The sequence below is a fragment of the Miscanthus floridulus genome, chromosome 8 (genome assembly GCF_019320115.1).
Source record: "Miscanthus floridulus cultivar M001 chromosome 8, ASM1932011v1, whole genome shotgun sequence".
Classification (NCBI taxonomy): Eukaryota; Viridiplantae; Streptophyta; class Magnoliopsida; order Poales; family Poaceae; genus Miscanthus; species Miscanthus floridulus.
In genome coordinates this window covers 218,013,026-218,035,110 of record NC_089587.1, presented here as the reverse complement: position 1 = coordinate 218,035,110, position 22,085 = coordinate 218,013,026, and the positions used below count along the sequence as shown (strand labels likewise).

At 49.5% G+C, this 22,085-nt stretch overlaps 1 pseudogene; it reads right to left on the bottom strand.

The window, feature by feature from the left end:
• Positions 1–188: 188 nt before the first annotated feature.
• On the bottom strand, positions 189–21,446 carry LOC136470651 (probable protein S-acyltransferase 1; annotated as a pseudogene).
• Positions 21,447–22,085: the final 639 nt, after the last annotated feature.

Sequence of the window (22,085 nt, the reverse complement as noted above, 5' to 3'; positions counted from 1 at the left end):
GTAGAATGCTATGATGTGAGCCATCCCATTTCCAAACATACATATGGAGGACGAAGCTGAGGCTACTTACACATGTACGACATCACGCAACAAAAAAGCACACGCGCAAATCGCATTTTCACGATCGAGCTGAGAATGACAACATTTGCTTCTTCTCGATCGACCCCCCGTCGTTCCGCTGCGCTCGATCACACCACCTCGAACTCCCTCCCGCGCGGGCGGCCGGCGGCGGCGCCGTAGTGCGTGTGCATGGTGGCCCCGAGCTCCGCCGTGACGGCGTCAGCTTCGTCCTCCTGCCGGGCCCGCCGAAGATGGAGTGCCGCGGCTGCTGCAGGTGCGTAGTCGAGACCCGGTCGAGGGCCCCGCAGTGGCCGTGTCCGCCGTGGCTGCCGCCGTAGATGAAACGACCTGATTTCCGCGAAGGAAAATCCTCAGAGTCGAAGTGTAATATGATCGTTGTAGATCATATTATCTAAATTCCAGTCGAATACCACATCCATACAACGATAAATATCAGAGTACAAATAGTGCGGAATTACATAAATTATTACATTGCCGCATTGGTGGAATCAAAAGTAGCATTCATCCAGAACAGCTTGAAGATAAGATCGCCAAACTCGAGCGTAGGAACGAACCCCTCAACCGTCAAACTCCTCAGAGCTATACTCCTCAGCAGAACCTGTGTGCCAAAATTTATCAGTACGATTTGTACTAGCTACTCCCACCCTATGAGCATTGCTTTGTGGAAAATTAGATACAAGTTGAATATAATCAAAAGGAACCTATAAGGCTGGAGTTTCCTATGTATTAGCATATCAAGTATATAATAGTATAGTCAAGTTTTAACACCATTCCCATACACATTCCACCCCATTTCCGTCAAGAGCCATGTTTCGATCCTGGGATCGATATACCACCATCTCCATATCATCACCATACCATCGCTGAGTCGACAGGTCAACTCCCTCTCGGCACTGTCTCAAGGCCCGTAGCCCCTGGCTACGTCCGACACTCTCTCACGGGGGAAAAAGAGAATGACTCATCTCGCTATCTAGTTTAAGCGAAACCCAGAAAAGGTCCATAGCCGATAAGTCGGCACATGTATCGATCGATCAACCATATACTCTGCAGAGGTTTTACATAACCACAAGATCTGCCTTCTTCGCTGACCATCGTCAACCGGGCTGATTCCGGCCGCTTGCTAGCCTAGGATAATGCCACTCTACCATTCAGCCCTGGTACACCCCAAGTCTAGTCTGGGGTGGCTGAAACTGTGAGTCATGAGCCGGGTCCACAAGGTCTCCATGAAGTCTCGGAAGCGTGTGGGGGAAATCCTCCACGCCCCGTATCTCCTTACACTGTCCGCTATCAACCTAGCAGTAGTGGTAAAATCCTACCAAGTAGTCCGGCCGTCCTGCACCATATAGGGCGAGTGGTACGTAAGGCTTCCCGATGAATTTGAGTACTAGTAAGTCCTTAGGCATGACCAAGCCAGAATGTCTTCATCAGGGTTTTCATTTACCGTGCCACCACAGCACCTCCACCCCGGGCTCCTCCCATCACAGGTTCACACCCAGGGCCACCTCATATCACCATTTACCCACTACAGGTATCTATTCCAGGGGTGCCCAGGTAGCACCTCTCGGCAAGACTTGCCCCAGGCTCGTCGTATACTCCAACTTGGTCGACACAACCCTCACCCTCCACACACCTAAGTCACACACGCAGCACTCTCCCCATAGTCTAGATAACTCTAGTTTCCACCACGCATCAATATAGTATATACAAGCATAGTAGAAATAATAAGCAGTGATATATAGTAGCAAGCGTGTGACTTAGCCTAACAGCAGGGTGAGCAGAGGTAAGGTTGCGTCAAGGTAAAGGACATCAAGAAAGTATACTACCATGCAAGTTCTATCATAGTGTGATTGTAAAAGTAAAACAATAGCAGCTCTATATTAGGCATGCGTAATAGGTGCTACGAGATTGGGTGGGATGTGGCACCTTCAGTGAAGTCGTCTCCGTACTCCTCACGGTACACTCGATCCTCGTCCGTCTAGTTTTCCTCCAAGTCTGCAAATGATCGCATTATAGTCGCGTTGGCGACGTCTATAGAATAGCACAAAAAACAATGAAAATTCAAAAGAGTCAAATGCACTCAAACATGGGTTTATTGTGTAGAGCTCGATTTTAGATGAATTTTGGTCCTGGTCTTGTATTTTTCTGAGTTCGTATGAATTAGTTATGAATTTCTGAAGTTTCAATCATTTCTAAAAATGGGAAAAGGCTGAATTAATATCGTGCTGACACGTGTCACGCTCCTGTTGGTCCACGTGGCATGCTGACATCAGTATGATGTCATCATGACATCATCATCTCAGTTCCGAGCTGACAGGTGGGGTCCCGCTGACGTCAGCTTGACGTCAGCATGATGTCATCAACGTCATCAGTTCCGACAGGTGGGACCGGGGGCTCTTGGGTCACTATCATGTGGGTCCAGTCAAAGTCAATCGTCAAGTCAATGGGCGAGTCAACGGTCATCGGATCACCGTCACAGACAGGTGGGGCCAGAGCTGCTGACGTCAGCAGCTGATGTTATCATGACGTCAACATAACATCATCTCGGCAGTTTCATCCTCTAACAAGTGGGTCCTGCATGGCGGTGTCACTGACATGTGGTCCCGGTCAACGGTCATCATTGACCGGTCAATGGTCAATACAGGCCAGGCCTCGACTAGGCTGGTTGGGCCTGGATTTGGGCTAGGCTTGGCCCGCCATGTGGCGCACGCTGGTGCGGCCACATCGTCTTACTGGGCCACTAACGGGCCGTGATCCATGGGCGCAGGTGAGGTGCGGTTCATGGTGAACCCGCCTGCGTTGGTCCATAGACCGTAGAGCCGGTCTATGAAGGACTTGGTCCACTTACTCCTTCCCAGGGTTCGGTTCACGTGCACAACGTGGTCGTGGTCGGAGCTCGGTGGAGCTGCTCGGGACGTGGTCGACGTAGTCGTGGCCAGAGCTCGGTGGAGCTGCTCGGGACGTGGTCGACGTGGGGAAAATCCCCTCTCTTCCCCGACGGGGCTCCCGCCGGCGGTGAGGTCACTAGCGAGCTCCCGCGGCGGCGCTAGCATCCGATTAGGGTAGGCAATAGCTTCCCCATGCCATGGCGACTACGATGGTGGGGTCGGGGCGATGACTAGGGCTTCGTAGGGCTCTAGCCGCGGTGAACGGTGGCGTGGGTTCGTCGGCGTGCATGGACAGGGCTGCAGTGGTAGCAAGAGCCTAGTTGGAGGAGCGTGTGAGCTCCATGGTGCTTCTACGACCATGGTGGGTGTGTTGGAGGAGCTCCTGGTGCTCCCAGTGGCTCCGACCATGGTGGTGGGGCAAAGCGGAGGCGGTGGCGCTCCGACGAGGTGCGGTGCGGCAACGTAGGGCTCCGGTGGGCTTCTTCTTCGGCTAAGGTGAGCGCGGTGTGTCTCTCGTCATGGTAGAGCCAGTCGGGGTGTCAACGTCGCCTTTACCGCAACGTAGAAGACGTGGTGGTCTCGCCATGGTTGTGCTCTCGGCCATGGTGAGCGTGTCTGTGCATGTGCGCTCCTGCTCCGATGTACAACGTCATGGCGGGGGTCCTCCTTTTGGCTGATGGCAGCGTGCACGGCGCGTCTTGGGTCTCGGCAAGCATGGCCATGGCGGTCTCCCTAGCTAACCAGTTGGGCTAGGCCAGAGCTCGAAGCTTCAACAAGGTTTTGATCATGGAGTGCACGTTCCATTTGGCTAGGGAGGTGGTCTCAGCAAGATGGCTCACCGCGGGGAGCTCGAAGGCGATGGTGGTGGTGCGGTGTCAACGGTGTAGCAGAGCCAAGCCGGGACAGAGGTACTCGCCGTCTTCCACGCCGGCGGCTCCTCCCTTCTTGCTCCGGCAGCAGCGTCCTTCTCCGTGCCTCTCCTTCTCCTCCTTGCTTCTCCCTCCTCCCTCTCTCTCGGCTTGACGCTGTGTGATGCTGTGCCACTAGCGGCGGCGGCAAACGGGCTGAGGGTTAGGGCTCACGGATGTTGGCTTTTATAGCCGAGCTCCAAGGGCTCCAATGGTGGACGACGATCGGGCGGTGGTGATGCGTGCGGCGCATCCGACGGCCCGCGTGTGGTAGCGTAAGCGCGGCACAAGGGGGAACAGGGTCATGCGATGTGCGTGACCCCGGGCCCATGCCTGCTCTACGGTCGGGGCTCGGTCGGGAGGAGAGGCTAGCATGGGGTGGAAGAAGACCCTGTTGCTAGGGTGGCTGACAGAGGGGGCCGTTTGTTAGCTTGTCCTAATGCGGCGGCGTGCGGTGCGTGACGGCTGACGGGCGGGTCCGGCTCATCAGCGGCTTGTGCGCGTGCGGGCGGCAGGGTGATGCTAGGCCGACTTCATGGGCCATGTGCACGAGTGGGAGGGCAGGCAGGCTGGCTAGCTAGGCCAGTCGAGGCAGGCTGGGCTGCTGCTGTTCCCTCTTCTTTCCTATTTCCTTCTCTTTTTCTATTTCTTTTTGTATTATGTATTTATGTTACACTTCTTTCATGTATATAAATCAAAGTGGCATATTTCTCCTTTGGTATAATGTCTCATGGTGATAAACCTTGGTCATAGTATATGTTGGGATATTAATCCCATGTTAGTACTTTTATTTATAAACAAATATTTGTTAGCTTTTATTAATCAACACATAAACCCACATAAAATCCAAATCACCATGTTGAATGTAATGCAACTTGATGTTTGCTAGGTGGTAAAATAAATTCAAGGTGATGAGGTGAGATACTTGTGCAAGTCATGTAGGTTTAGTTGGATTATGACTAATGCAACACTTAGGGTTAGCTTCTACAAATGTCACTCATCATCACATGGGGTTTTTGAAAGAAAAATTTTGTAGTTGGGATTTTTGGTGTGTGGATTTTTGGATTGTTACAGTCTTACCCCCTTAACAGAATCTCGTCCCCGAGATTAAAGCGGAGCGTACCCTTTGAAGAGATAAGGATATTGTAGCCAGAGGTCAGACTCTCTCTCCCATGTTGCTTCCCTCTCAGTGTGATTGCTCCATTGGACTTTGCACATAGGAATAGTTTTGCTTCGGGTTTCTTTGTGTCTCTACCCAAAATTCTGATAGAATGCTCTTTATACTCGAGAGTGTTCTGAATGTCAAGTGTATCAATCGGGATTACTTCATCGGGCACTCTCAAACACTTGCGTAGCTAGGATACATGAAATATGGGATGTACACCCGTCAATTCCTTAGGTAGCTCAAGTTTGTAGGCGAGCTTTCCAATCCTCTTGCAAATCTTGTACGGGCCAACAAATCTAGGGGCAAGCTTTCCTTTCATATGGAATCTGATAGTTACACGTAGCGGGGATACCTTGAGATAGACGAAGTCTCCCACATTAAACTCAAGTTCTCTTCTTCTTTTATCAGTATAGCTCTTGTATCAACTTTGGGCAATTCTCAAATTCTCCTTTACTTGAGCAACTCCTTCTTCGGCATCTTGAATCTTAGCAGAGTCAAAGAACGATCTTTCCCCCGGTTGAGACCACATCAATGGTGTCTTACAAGGTCTGCCATACAGTGCTTCAAACGGCGACATCTTGATACTGGCTTGGTAGCTGTTGTTGTAAGAGAACTCTGCATAGGGTAGCCATTTCTCCTAATCAGAGTCATAATTCAGTACACTAGCGCGAATTATGTCTTCTAAGATCTAATTCACTCGTTCAGTCTATTCATCTATCTATGGGTGATAAGCGGTACTAAAATCAAGTTTGGTTCCAATGGACTTGTGTAGGGCTTTCCAAAATCAGGACATAAACTGAGGACCACGATCAGATACAATACTAGAGGGAGCTCCATGCAGTCTGAGAATATGTTCAACATATAGATCTGCTAACTTTTCGGCATCGGTCTTGGTCTTAACTGGTACAAAGTGAGCAACCTTGGTCAAACGATCAACAATCACCCAAATGGAATCATTGCCTTTCTGTGAACGGGGCAATCCAACTATGAAATCCATGGATATACTCTCCCATTTCCACTCGGGAATGTCAAGTGGCTTTAACAATCCTGCAGGCCTTTGATGTTCAGCCTTGACTCTATTATAGGTGTCACATCATGCCACATGTCCCACGATGTCTGTCTTCATACCTTTCCACCAAAAGTGTTTCTTCAAGTCTTGATACATCTTTGAACCTCTAGGGTGAATACAGTACTTAGAATCATGGGCTTCTGATAGAACTTCCTCTCGTAGTGCTAGATCAAAAGGTACATAGATTCTATCCTTGAACCAGATGGTTCCTTGTTCATCTTCATGGTGGTTGGTCTTGTAGCCTAGTTTCATCAGACCACGGAGATATTCGATCTCTTCACAATTTTTCTAAGCTTGACGAATGCGATCTGTGAGATCATACTGTATACGGAGCTCATTCAACAAGCCATGCGATAGCATCTCAAGTTGGAAATCATCAATCTCTTCCTTGAGTTCAGGTGGTATGGATTCTATGATTAAAGTGTGACAGTAACTCTTGCGACTGAGAGCATCTGCGACTACATTAGCTTTTCCCGGATGATAGTGAATTTCTAGGTCATAGTCTTTAATCAACTCTAGCCAACAGCGTTGCCTCATATTCAAATCTTCTTGAGTGAAAAAGTACTTCAAGCTCTTGTGATCGGTGTAGATGTCACACTTGTTGCTATCAAGTAGTGCCTCCAGATCTTCAAAGCATGCACAACTACTGCTAACTCAAGATCATGAGTAGGGTAACGGTTCTCGTGTTCTTTCAACTATCGAGAAGCATAGGCTATCACTCTTCCACCTTGCATCAATACATAGGCAAGTCCTTGACGGGATGCATCACAGTAGACCACGAAATCTTTGCTGATATCAGGCAATGCTAGCACAGGAGTTGTGGTAAGCTTCAATTTCAACTTTTGAAAGCTTTGCTCGCACTCGAGCGTCCATTCAAACTCCTTAGTCTTTTTCAGAAGGTTTGTCAATGGACGAGCAATCTTGGAGAAGTTCTCGATGAATCGGCAGTAATATCCAGCCAATCCTAAGAAACTTCTGACTTCAGTCACGTTACGAGGTTGATCCCATTCTTTCATAGCTTCAATCTTAGCTAGGTCAACTGCAACACCTTCAACTGATAGTACATGGCCTAGGAAGGCAACTTTCTATAGCCAAAACTCGCATTTACTGAACTTTGCGTAGAACTGATGTTGGTCTAATTTCTCAAGCATAGTTCTCAGATGATGTTTATGTTCTTCAGTGGTGGGTGAATAGACAAGGATGTCATCAATGAATACTACCACGAACTTATCTAGTTCATCCATGAAAACCTTATTCATCATGTTCATGAAGTATGCGGGAGCATTCATGAGTCTAAAGGACACCACAGTGAACTCAAACTGCCCATATCTAGTCATGAAAGCTGTCTTCGGAATGTCACTCTCTCGAATCTTCATCTGATGATAGCTAGATCCGAGATCAATCTTGGAGAAATACTTGGCACCTCGAAGCCGATCAAGCAAATCATCGATCCTTGGTAGGGGGTACTTATTCTTGATGGTGACTACGTTCAAGTTCCGGTAATCAATGCACATTCTCATTGAGCCATCCTTCTTCTTAACAAACAGAACGGGGGATCCCCAGGGTGAAGCACTGGGTCTAATATACCCCTTCGAGATGAGCTCATCAAGCTATTTCTTGATCTCGGCTAGTTCGTCAACTGACATGCGATAGGGTCTCTTGGCAATGGGTCCTGTTCTCGGCAAAAGATCAATGATGAACTCTACATCACGGTTTGGTGGCATACCTAGTAATTCTTTAGGGAATACATCGAGATAGTCTCTGACCATAGGCACATCATGAACTGTCTTCTCCTCTTCCTGTGATTTTGAGCTCGCTTTAAGGGCACATAGGATAGAGGTGGACTTTCCGGACTGGGGTTCACATCTAATAACTTGGCCTAATGGGTGGGTCACTTGGACGTATCTAGGTGAACATGATATGATACCTTGGTGAATGGTTAGTCAATCCATACCTAAAATGACATCTAGGCTTGTGGAAGGTAACAAGGTTAGGTCGGCTTTAAAGATAAGACCCTCAATGGTAAGACTCACTCCCTTACAGATGTGGGTGCACTTTAGGTCTCCTAAAGGTGAGCTAGTGATGATAGGCTTTCCACATGGGGTTACAGGCAGGTCATGCTCTCGTGCATACTTGGATGATATGTAAGAACAAGTTGCTCCAGAGTCAAATAGAACTGATGCAGTATTGCCATTAACTAAAAACATACCGTACACAACGTCAGGGGCAGCCTGTGCTTCCTCAGCATCTAGATGGTTGAGACATCCATAGGTAGCAGATCCCTTGAACTGAGACTTCTGAGCGGCTGAGTTCTGAGGGCACTTAGCGGCTTTGTGACTCGGTTGGCCACAAGCGAAACAGGTGAAAGGCGCACCGCCTGTAGGGGTTGGCGCGGGTGCCTTCTAGTTTCCAGTGCTTGGTGGAGAGCGGTTCTGTGCTGAGCATTCATTCGCTGAGCGAGGATGGTTGAAATGGTCCTGAGTGTTGCGATCCTGAGCATAACAGTCTTAGGTGTAACAATCCTAAGTAGGGCAGGAGTATTTGGTGGTGTAGCCTCTACCACCTCTGCTTGATCTAGGGTTGTCATCCCTGTTGTGGCGAGAGCGTTCCTTGAATGGTGCATCTCTGTGGAACTTCTTGCGATCACAGCCACAGAAGGACTCCTCGGGCTTACGCTTTCTCTCCCTATACTTCTCTCTAGCTTTAGCACGGTCCTTCTCGATCTGGATGCAGCGATCCACCAGAGCACGTAGCGTGCTACTCTCAATACCGCCAAACTTCAGCTTGATGTGTGGGTTAAGTCCCTTGCGGTAATAGTACAACTTCTCCTTCTCAGAGTTCACAACATAGGAAGGTGCATAGCGTAGAAGGTTGGTGAAGTGAGTGGTGTACTCAGTCACCTTATCCTTTCCCATCTTGATGTTGCAAAACTCCTCAGCTTTGGCCTCCATGATACCCTTGGGAATGTGATACTCAGTGAATGCTTCGGTGAACTCATCCCACGAGATGTTGGCAGGGTCCTCATGGGAATCACTAAAACTATCCCACCAGGCGCGTGCTGCACCTGTGAGCTAATGTGTGGCAGCTCAAACACACTCATCGTCGGTGAAGGAGGTGAGGTCGAGCTTCTTTTCCACCTCCTTGAGCCAGTCATCGGCTACAAGCGGGTCAGGGTTGGTGCCATCATAGGTAGGTGGCCTCAGCTTCAGAAATCCCTCTAGCTTCCTTTGGAAGTTGTTCTGCTGACCTCCCTGGCGATGGTTTGCTCCGTCTACAAGAGCTGTAAGAAGCTAGGTTTGTTGTGCCATCACCTCTGTCAGGGTCGGTGGTGACGGTGGCGGAATGTTCTCCTCAACAAGCGGCGGGGTATTCTCCAGGTTGAAGGGTATCCCCCACGTCCACGGTTGTTGCCACCACACCCCCCGTTTGGTTTGACTGGTTCGGGGGTAGGCACATGTCCACGGTTCATTAGGCGAGCAGATCGGCGGTTTGGCATCTACAACACGGATCATATGAATTTTTGTGTTTGTGCCATAAGTGCTTATAATTCAGTATGATTACATGATTTTGACAATTTAAAGAAAAACATTTATACTATCCTACACTCATTACAAAGAAGCAATAAGATCCAAAACATTCATTACATGGGTTTTATTACATAGCATCATCTCCAATAGCTACACTTGGAGACTCGCGAGAATCGTTCTACGCATAGTGTCTCATATTACATCTCATAAGGGGTACATCATGGGGTACAACTTATGGAAGCCACTGACATGACTCATGACCATGTAGGGTCATCTACTCTAACTTGTACACCGCAACTGGGATATGACTGTTCTCGATCTCGATCTCCTCGTCAGACTTGTGAAGTTGGGACACATACTTCAAGGCCTCGGCGAGCTCCTCAGTAGGCTTGGCTCCAGGTAGGGTACGACAGGCATCTAGGTTGAGGCGAGTCAGGGCTAACTCAAACTCCTCTATCCTAGGCTTCGTCTTGCTGCAAATCTCCTTGGGTAGCTGATCCCACATACCCTTCATCTCCCTGAGGCGCTTCTTGTCAGACTTTTGCCAAGCCTACCAAATCCTTTCACACTTGTCCTATAGGTATTCGTTCTGCTTGAGTGCCTCGATCAGGTGACCCTAGTTGCGAACAGCCTTCTTCCTAAACTCCTCTAGCTCCTGAGTCATGGCCTTGTTCTTAGATTGGATTTTCAACATATCAATCCCCTTGGACCTCTCTCTCTACAACTCTAAGACCTTGTTGTCGAGGTAGCAGTTCATGTTGCTTAGGTTGGTAGCTTTGTCCTGTAAGTCAATGACCTTGGCTCTGTGGACTTCTTCACGACGGTTGAGCTTGTCCTATAGCTTGGCAACTATCTCAAGCAGACTAGCTCGCTCCTGTGCTCCCTGCGAGTCTCGCTTCTGGTACTCCCATAGAAGGGCCTAGTCCTGATGTCTCCTCTGCTCAAGCTGGGTCACATACCTATCCTGCTCTAGTAGGTGGATAGCTGAGACGTGAAGGCATCTGTCCTCCTTGGCAAAGATAACTCTGCCAGCTACGAAACCTTGCTCACTAGGGGTAAGGCTGAGGTCGAGGGCCTAGGGAAGTAGACGGAACTCTATCATCTTCAGGTGCTTGTAGTGATCCCTCATCACTCTACGAAGTGCCTTGTGTGAGACAGCTCACAGTCCCTCCTCAACTGCGTCCTCTATAGTCGACTTGGTAAAAGCTAGGACAAAAGATAAGGTTGTGCTAGCTGAGAACTCGACTGAGGTGACAACCGGTCCTTCGATTCCTCCTTCCTGAGCTGACTTTCTGGTGTAGGTGACCTTGACAAGCTCGTCAGGGACTCCTAACGTGACAAGAACTCGGCAGAGGGTCTATGCAAAACCCTCAAGCTCACGTAGGTCAAAGGTAAGCTTGGCGTGGTCCAAAGGTAGCGGTCCTATAGGCAGTCATTCGACGTTCGTTGCCATCTGCATGTTTTAAGGAACATGTGTTAGTAGGTCAATAAATAGATAAGCCTTGCATAAAAGTAAATGTAGGGCGGTATATAATCGAAAGAAGGGTTGTTTACGTCCTATTCTATCATCCATTTCTAAGGGTTTCGTCCTAGGGTCAAGTATGGCTCTGATATCAACTGAAACGACCTGATTTCCGTGAAGGAAAATCCTCAGAGTCGAAGTGTAATATGACCGTTGTAGATCATATTACCCAAATTCCAGTCGAATATCACATCCATACAATGATAAATATCAGAGTACAAATAGTGCGGAATTACAATTATTACATTGCCGCATTGATGGAATCAAAAGTAGCATTCATCTAGAACAGCTTGAAGATAAGATCACCAAACTCGAGCATAGGAATGAACCCCTCAACCGTCAAACTCCTTAGAGCTATACTCCTCAGCAGAACCTATATGCCAAAATTTATCAGTACGATTTGTACTGGCCACTCCCACCCTATGAGCATTGCTTTGTGGAAATTGGATGCAAGTTGGATAAAATCAAAAGGAACCTATAAGGCTGGGGTTTCCTATGTATTAGCATATCAAGTATATAATAGTATAGTCAAGTTTTAACACCATTCCCACACACATTCCACCCCATTTCCGTCCAGAGCTAGGTTTCGATCCTGGGATCGATATACCACTATCTCCATATCATCAATATACCATCGCTCAGTCGACAGGCCAACTCCCTCTCGGCACTATCTTAAGGCCCGTAGCCCCTGGCTATGTCCGACACTCTCTCACGGGGGAAGAAGAGAATGACTCATCTCGCTATCTAGTTTAAGCGAAACCCAGGAAAGGTCCATAGCCAACAAGTCAACACATGTATCGATCGATCAACCATATACTCTGCAAAGGTTTTACATAACCATAAGATCTGCCTTCTTCGCTGACCGTTGTCAACTGGGCTAATTTTGGCCGTTTGCTAGCCTAGGATAATGCCACTCTACCATTCAGCCCTGGTACACCCCAAGTCTAGTCTGGGGTGGCCGAAACTGTGAGTCATGAGCCGGGTCCACAAGGTCTCCATGAAGTCTCGGAAGGGTGTGGGGGAAATCCTCCGCGCCCCGTACCTCCTTACACTATCCGCTATCAACCTAGCAGTAGTGGCAAAATCCTACCAAGTAGTCCGGCCGTCCCGCACCATATAGGGCGAGTGGTACGTATGGCTTCCCGGTGAATCTAAGTACTAGTAAGTCCTTAGGCATGACCAAGCCAGAATATCTTCATCAGGGTTTCCATTTACCGTGCCACCACAACACCTCCACCCCGGGCTCCTCTCATCACAGGTTCACACCCAGGGCCACCTCATATCACCATTTACCCACCATAGGTATCCATTCCAGGGGTACCTAGGTAGCACCTCTCGACAAGACTTGCCCTAGGCTCGTAGTATGCTCCAACTTGGTCAACACAACCCTCACCCTCCACACACCCAAGTCACACACGCAATATTCTCCCCATAGTCTAGATAACTCTAGTTTCCACCACGCATTAATATGGTATATATAAGCATAGTAGAAATAATAAGCAGTGAAATATAGCAGCAAGCGTGTGACTTAGCCTAACAATAGGGTGAGCAGGGGTAAGGTTGCGTCAAGGTAAAGGCCATCAAGAAAGCATTCTACCATGCAAGTCCTATCATAGTGTGATTGTAAAAGTAAAGCAATAGCAGCTCTATATTAGCCATGCGTAATAGGTGCTACGAGATTGGGTGGGATGTGGCATCTTCAGTGAAGTCGTCTCCGTACTCCTCGCGGTACTCTCGGTCCTCGTCCGTCTGGTTCTTCTCTGAGTCTACAAATGATCGCATTATAGTCGCGTTGGCGACGTCTATAGAATAGCACAAAAAGCAATGGAAATTCAAAAGAGCCAAATGCACTCAAACATGGGTTTATTGCGTAGAGCTCAATTTTAGATGAATTTGGTTATGGTCTTGTATTTTTCTGAGTTCGTATGAATTAGTTATGAATTTCCAAAGTTTTAATCATTTCTGAAAATGGGAAAAGGTTGAATTAATATCGTGCTGACACGTGTCACGCTCCTGTTGGTCCGCGTGGTATGCTAACAACAGTATGACATCATCATCTCAGTTCCGAGCTGACAGGTGGGGTCCCGCTGACGTCAGCTTGACGTCAGCATGACGTCATCAACGTCATCAGTTTCGACAGGTGGGACCGAGGGCTCTTGGGTCACTGTCATGTGGGTCCAGTCAAAGTCAATCGTCAAGTCAATGAGCGAGTCAACGGTCATCGGATCACCATCACAGACAGGTGGGGCCAGAGCTACTGACGTTATCATGACGTCAGCATGACATCATCTCAGCTGTTTCATCCTCTGACAAGTGGGTCCCGCATGGCGGTGTCACTGACATGTGGCCCCGATCAACGGTCATCGTTGACCGGTCAATGGTCAATACAGGCTGGGCCTCGACTGGGCTGGTTGGGCCTAGATTTGGGCCAGGCTTGGCCCGCCACATGGCGCGCGCTGGTGCGGCCACATCGTCTTACTAGGCCACTAATGAGTCGTGATCCATGGGCGCAGGTGAGGCGTGGTTCATGGTGAACCCGCCTGCGTTGGTCCATAGACCATAGAGCTGGTCTATGAAGGACTTGGTCCACTTACTCCTTCCCAGGGTTCGGTTCACGTGCACGACGTGGTCATGGTCGAAGCTCGGTGGAGCTGCTCAGGACGTGGTCGATGTGGTCGTGGTCGGGGCTCGGCGGAGCTGCTCGGGACGTGGTCGACGTGGTCAACATGGGGAAAATCCCCTCTCTTCCCCGACGGGGCTCCCACCGGCGGTAAGGTCACCGGCGAGCTCCCGCGGTGGCGCTAGTGTCCGATTAGGGTAGGCAATAGCTTCCCCATGCCATGGCGACTACGATGGTGGGGTCGGGGCGACGGCTAGGGCTTCCTAGGGCTCTGGCCACGGTGAACGGCGACGTGCGTGGACAGGGCTGCAGTGGTAGCAAGAGCCCAGTTGGAGGAGCGTGTGAGCTCCATGGTGCTTCTACGGCCATGGTGGGTGTGTTGGAGGAGCTCCTGGTGCTCCCAGTGGCTCCGGCCACGGTGGTGGGACAAAGCGGAGGCGGTGGCGCTCCGATGAGGTGCGGTGCGGCAATGTAGGCTCCGGTGGGCTTCTTCTTCGGCTAAGGTGAGCGCGGTGTGTCTCTCGTCATGGCGGAGCCAGTCGGGGTGTCAACATCGCCTTTACCGCAACGTAGAAGATGCGGTGGTCTCGCCATGGTTGTGCTCTCGGCCATTGATGAGTACAGGCCCGATCTTCCGAGAGGTAGCCGGTAAGTTCGATTTGTGGAGATCTCGACGTTGGCGATCTGGCTTCAAATCAGACATGATTCGAAGCCTGCAACTGTTACACCACCGCTCCATTGGTTATCAACCAAGCACAACTTGATTGACCTCGCCAAGAAGGCTTTTCCTGCAAGCGAATCGAAGAGCACAAGCAAGAAGGTAAAACACGCAATCTGAAATTGCAAATATGAATGACGCGAATATCAATAGAGGGTTCAAGAACTCGGTTCCAAAGGACTAATCGACACAGTGGAGGAGATCAAGAACAGGGGGCCCTGGATCACTGTAAAAGGATTTGTCACCACAGTTACAATGAACGATTCAGTTTCTCGAGGGAAAACTAAACTCTAAACAAAACCCAATTGTGTAGCAGCGGCGGCGGCTGTGTTTATAGTCTAAGACTCGACCTAGGGTTGGGGACGGCCAGGGGTTGGGCGCCCACAACTTGGGCTTAAGGCCCGACACGATACATGGCCAAGTTGGCCCAAATAGGTGACGCAGCACCTTGCCGTGGTCACACAGAATGATCCATGGACCTTCTGGAGCTGGGACCAGATCCAAAACGACGGCATCGTCGTCCCCTTTCCAACGCATCCAAGAACGGCCCGTTTCGATGTCGTATGAGGAAGTTATGACCGAAACAGTAACGACGTGTCCTGCTGAATCCGAGGACGACGTGGCAGCTGAGTTGGAAACGAATTGCAACTTGGGGAAGACCATGGCGTCGGTGTGTCCAGCGTGGCGATGTCCTCATCATCCTCCCCTTCTCGAATTGGAGTCGTCCTCGACTCCATCTTGGCGATGTCCTCATTATCCCCTCCTTGTAGAATTAGAGTCGTCCTCGACTCCATCCCATCATCAGCGAACTCCTGCAAAAGGTTAGTGACAGCAGGCAATGCACCAGACATAAAAGGTTGACAAAACATAGTATAACATGGTGCATCAGGATTATCACATAACTCAGCAGTAGCAGGAGTTGTAGCAAGAAAAGCACCTCCTTTTAACTTAATCCCATTATTTTTAGCAATGTCTGTTGGAGGTTTATTTTTGATCTCATTAGCATGTTTAATAATATCCGTAGGAGACAAAGGCAGCAATGTAATTTTCTTGTCCTTATGTATGATAGTGTATGTATTAGTTCTACCATGGTGTAAGGCATCATTATCAAATTCCCATGGGCGACCTAACAAAATGGAACAAGCTTGCATAGGGACAACATCAAAATCAGCAGTATCATGATAAGAGCCTGTGAAAAAGCTAATGCGTGCTGATTTAGTTACCTTAGTCTTACCACTATTATTGAACCATTGAAGTTTATATGGATACGAATGTTGTCGTGTGGTCAAGCCAAGCTTGTCAACCAAATCTGAACTCACCAAGTTGTTGCAACTCCCGCTATCAATGATAGTGAGAACACGACAACCCTGCACAATGAGATACATGTGGAACAAATTGTGGCGTTGGATCTTCATCTCTTCTTCATGACCCACACGTGTACTCAACACACGCTGCACAAGAAGGCTAGGGTAGTCCGCGGCAGCAGCCACAGAGTCAATGGTGATGGCCTCCTTGTCATGATCGCCCTCGATGGGATCTGCATCAATGTTAGCAGCAAGGGCTAAATCATCTTCAACATCACTAGCACTTACATATCCATCCTCGGTAGCAATGAAAGCGCGACGACTGGGGCATTCCTTCATGACATGTCCCATGCCTTTGCATCGGTGGCAAATGATTTTAGAGCTAGGACGAGGAGGAGCTAGTAGAAGCACCCGGAGTGCCACCTTTCTTCAGCTGTGGAAACTGCACATTAGACAATTTACTTACCCCGGAAGAAAATGGAGGTGTAGATGGCTGTGGTGCAACAGGAAGCTTGGGCGTCTCCGGCTCGGAACGCTGCTGAAAATTCCTCCCATTGTTAGACCTGAAAGGCTGGTGTTGTTTGCGTCCCTGTACTTCTCGTTCGGCCTTAATAGCAAGATGATACAATTGGGAAAAATTGCGCCATTCTTTGTAATCAAGTATGTTCTGTATATCATGGTTTAAACCACCAAAAAATCTAGCACTAGCATCATCATCATCTTCATTTATACCACAACGTGCTAAACCAATAAGCAATTCTTGATAGTATGCTTCTACTCCTTTATCACCTTGTTTTAAAGTTTGTAGTTTCAAACGTAAATCACGTTGGTAATAAGGAGGAACAAAACGAGATTTCATACGTTGCTTTAAAACATTCCAAGTTTGAGGCACAGCAGCAGCATTATTGGCATTGCAAAGATCACTCCACCAGAACAAAGCAAAATTAGTAAACTCACTAGTAGCAAGTCTAACTCTATGCTCAGCAGGAACATTATGAGAATCAAATTTTTGTTGAACAGCAAGCTCCCAATCTAAATATGCCTCTGGATCAACATTACCAGCAAAAGGTGGTAGACTAAATTTAATCTTAGCAAAAGGATCATTATTACCATGATTATTACCTGCCATACCGCGACGATTGAAGTTGAGGCGGCGACGGGCACCACCGTCAGCATACGCATCTTCATCACCAGCATCTTCATCATCAGCACGATAAGGTGGAGGGCGTTGCTCAAGCTGTTCAATGCGGGTGACCAGATTGTTCACGTTGCGCGTCAGCTCGGTCATAAGATTGCGTTGTTCAGTCATGAACGTTGCAAGCTCGCCCTTGGACACGCACTCATTGAAGTCCGTCGGAGTTCCTGCCATGGTTAGAAGATAGAAAAAGACAACACCAAAGTATTATCCCTATCAACTAAAAGGAAACAAGTGGTGGTGGTGAAAGTGGAATGCAAAATCACAAGCGGCTTACCACCGTCTTGCCTGTATTCTTACCAACGCCAAACAGGAGCAAAACCAAAGTGGCGAAGCAATCTGTTGTTGAGCGTGGGTAACAGTTGCAAGATGAACCTGTGCTGACAGAAGAATATGTGGAGCTATGGGTAGGCACACAATATGACAGCAAGGATTAGCAATTAACGAGTGCAGAGTAGCGATTGTTCAATCTGGATCCAAAGTACAAATCACAGTTGCTGGCTAAGACGTGTCGAGACGTAGCGCAACAAGGTGAAAACAAAGGACGATCGAAAGAACTCACAGAACAAGCAAATAGCCCAGGATTTCTCCTTTTTCCTGAATTTTTCCCGGATTTTCCCAAAAGGCACTAGTAGGAAACAAACTTTTTTTTTACTATTTTTTTTATACTTTTCTCTGAACAAGGATCACAAAAGATGCAACCACAAAAATTGGCACCTACAACTGAGGTGGGATGTGGTCTACAGAAATTCAGCACGTTCTCTGAAAAGCGTGCAAAAACTTTGACAATTTTTTTTCTATATTTTCCCGAATTTTTTTGGCAATTCTGATGAAACCAAACAGGGCAAAGCCGAGTTTGGGTCGGGTCCAAATGGTGTCAAGAAGCTGCACAAAAAATTTCAGATTTTTCTGATAAACGAGCGAAAAGTTATGCCTGTTTTACCGAAGGTATCTCAAGGTATGTTTTCCGGGAGGCACAACACGGCGGCGGCAGTTAGGGCAAAGCGTCCCTAAACTCTAACACCGATCACAGCAGTAGGTATTCGCCTGATGATGTAAGGAGGGCTGCGATGCAGGCAAAATAAGAGCGGCTGGCAACCTATCTAGGGTTTGCGCGGCGGCGAGAAGTTACACAAGGCGGCTAGCGGGGCAAGTCGAGTAATGTGGTGGCTTCGACTTGTTGTTTGGGAACGGTGGATGGGATAGCGGCGGAAAACAAAATCACAGCAACGGGCGATTGAACTACGACCACGAACACAATCCTAAACCAGCAACAAGACTCGACCACGGACACAAACTCAACAACACGAATCTGAAACGAAATTGCAAAGGCACAAAGGGCGATAGGACAGCGGAAATTGAAATATTTTTGGGCTTTTTGTGGACTCTAGGTAATGAACAAATATGAATCTAAGGCAAACGAGATTATACCTCACGGTAAACCTGAAATATCTGATACCAATTGATGAGTACAGGCCCGATCTTCCGAGAGGTAGCCGGTAAGTTCGATTTGTGGAGATCTCGACGTTGGCGATCCGGCTTCAAATCAGACACGATTCGAACCCTGCAACCGTTACACCACCGCTCCGTTGGTTATCAACCAAGCACAACTTGATTGACCTCGCCAAGAAGGCTTTTCCTGCAAGCGAATCGAAGAGCACAAGCAAGAAGGTAAAACACGCAATCTGAAATTGCAAATATGAATGACGCGAATATCAATAGAGGGTTCAAGAACTCGGTTCCAAAGGACTAATCGACACAGTGGAGGAGATCAAGAACGGGGGCCCTGGATCACTGTAAAAGGATTTGTCACCACAGTTACAATGAACGATTCAGTTTCTCGAGGGAAAACTAAACTCTAAACAAAACCCAATTGTGTAGCAGCGGCGGCGGCTGTGTTTATAGTCTAAGACTCGACCTAGGGTTGGGGACGGCCAGGGGTTGGGCGCCCACAACTTGGGCTTAAGGCCCGACACGATACATGGCCAAGTTGGCCCAAATAGGTGACGCAGCACCTTGCCGTGGTCACACAGAATGATCCACGGATCCTTCTGGAGCTGGGACCAGATCCAAAACGACGGCATCGTCGTCCCCTTTCCAACGCATCCAAGAACGGCCCGTTTCGATGTCGTATGAGGAAGTTATGACCGAAACAGTAACGACGTGTCTGCTGAATCCGAGGACGACGTGGCAGCTGAGTTGGAAACGAATTGCAACTTGGGGAAGACCATGGCGTCGGTGTGTCCAGCGTGGCGATGTCCTCATCAGCCATGGTGAGCGTGTCTGTGCATGTGCGCTCCTGCTCCGATGTACAACGTCATGGCTGGGGTCCTCCTTTTGGCTGATGGCAGCACGCACGGCGCGTCCTGGGTCTCGGCAAGCGTGGCCATGGCGGTCTCCCTAGCTAACCAGTTGGGCTAGGCCGGAGCTCGAAGCTTCAGCAAGGTTTCGATCATGGCGGTGCACGTTCCATTTGGCTAGGGAGGTGGTCTCAGCAAGATGGCTCACCGCGGGGGTGCGGTGTCGACGGTGTAGCAGAGCCGAGCCGGGACAGAGGTACTCGCCGTCTTCCGCGTCGGCGGCTCCTCCGTTCTTGCTCTGGCAGCGGCGTCCTTCTCCGCGCCTCTCCTTCTCCTCCTTGCTTCTCCCTCCTCCCTCTCTCTCGGCTTGACGCTGTGTGATGCTGTGCCACCAGCGGCGGCGGCGTCCATTTTGTAGTTGGAATTTTTGGTGTGTGGATTTTTTTGTTATTATAGTAGACGTCGCCGAAGTCGGAGGACGCGACGCTGGTGCGCTTGGTGGAGTAGTTGAGGTCGAAGCTGGCCTTGGCCATGTCGAAGCTGATGAGGCTGGCCCTGGTGTAGAAGATGATCCGCGACTCGGACGACAGCGGACCCAGGTAGAGCGCGGCGGCGTCCGGGTCGGCGGGGGACACCTTGGCTCAGAAGTCGTTCCTGGACTGCGGGATCGGCGAGAAGAAGATCTCGGCGATGTTGCTGCCGGTGCCGCGGTTGAAGGGGTTGGCCTTGCGCTCGTACTGGTACCGGAAGTTCTCTTACGTGGTCTGGTTGGTGCACACGAGGTAGGAGTGGAACGCCGTGAGCCCACCGACGAACCACGCCGTGACGAAGGTGTAGACGATGAGGCAGCCGGACACCGGGGACTCGGCGACGGCGTGGCCGAAGCTGACGCCGTACTGCCGGGAGATGAGCAGCAGGTTGACCCAGCACCCAGCAGAAGGCGAACACGTAGAGGCACAGGAAGGTTGGTGGAGGAGATGAACATGAAGAAGAAGCGGTAGTTCCGGCGGCCGATGCACTGGCCCACCCAGGGGCAGTGGTGGTCGAAGCGCTCCACGCAGTTGTTGCAGACGGAGCAGTGCGAAAAGCGCGGGGGCCGGCACAGCATGCACGTGTGGCAGAACTTCACCTTCACCACCACGCCGTTCACGTACACGTCGCGCGTCGGCGGCAGCGACCACGACGCGCCCGTCGCGGGGGACGCCAAGGAGGAGCTGTCCGTCGTCGGGCTCCGGCGGACGCGCGTTTCGAGGGATGATGTTGGGTCCCGACCCGACGTGAGCACCAGCACCACAACCAGCGGCGGATCCAGGAAATATTTTAGAGGAGACTGAACAAAACTGCTACTCGATCTTAAGTCTCAATCCCTCTACACTATAGAACTTTGTCTAAAAATTTATAGGAGTCCTACAGTAATTTACACTGCTTCGGTTTAGGTAGGGGGCCTTCCTCCCGCCCCACTGCTGGATCCGCCCCTGACCACAACCTCCCGCACGCACCATCGCAACGATATCATGATCGATGCCGCCGGCCGCGTGCTACAACTAGATAGAGTTGGTCCGTGATTGATTGTATGTATGTGTGCCACGAACTCACGAATACGCCGACCGCCATGGCCGTCGCCGGGACGGCGGTGCCGAGCGGCTTCCCGATGAGCTCGGCGAGGCGGAACGAGACGAAGGCGACGAAGAGCGCGAGCGGCGTGATGAGCGCCACCGTGAGCACGATGGAGCTCGCGTCCGGGCCGAAGATGAGCCGACCGCCGCACAGGAATCTCTGCCAACGACATCAGGATCGACCACGCGAGAATCCACGATCGCCATTGTTAATTACTAGCAACGATCGATCGCGGCAGGCGGCTTGTAATGAATTAATCAATTAGACATCAATTAACGAACGCAGGGACGTACATTCTTTCCTCTCCAGACTTGGTAGACGCGGTGGGTGGCGACGGCGGCCGACGAGACGCTGGAGGTATCGGAGAGGTAGCTGCGGGGGAGAGGGCTCTTGAACAGCGGCCTCCCCTTCATCGTCTCCGCCGGTGGGCCGCCGCCGGTCCGGCGAACGCGCGCCGCCGCGTCGTCGTCACCTCACCTCACCCGCGCATGGGCCGGCCCTGCAGAGCGGCAGCGGCCGGAATGGAGGTGGTGGGGGAGGAGGGAGGGGAAGCTCGTCTCCTCGTTTTCCCGTTTCGGACATCATTGTGCTATCCATAGGAGGGAGAAGCTATAGCACGCGCATCCTGGTTGTTATTGGGGTGCAAAGAATGGATTGGCGGAGGGGAATCGCCATGCCTAAACATAGCACGCGCATCACACGGCTAGCTAACGTACAGCTCCAGAATGATGACGTGTATATCTGGCTAGCTTGAGAAGAAATGGAAAAGACTGGGTGAGCTTGGGCTCACCTACAACCTACCTCAAAATTGCACTAGTGCAATTACAAAATTGGAGCACAAACATGTCTTTAAGTTTGACTAGTTTTGTAAAAAAATGTTAGCAGCATTTGTATCTTTAAATAAGTTTTTTTATAAAAATATATTCAATGCCAAATGCACCATAGATATTAATATTTTCTTATATATTCGATCAAAGCTGAAAATATTTAACTTCTCGAAAAGTGATAATAACATTTTTTGTGAGAAGGAGGGAGTACATATATACAGAACAGTACATATTACTCCATCCCTTCCAAATGATAGTACTAGTTCATTGTAGTTTTCGACTAGCAAGTCAAATTTCTTTAACTTTGATCAAATTTTTATTCAAAAAATACAAATTAAACCTATAAA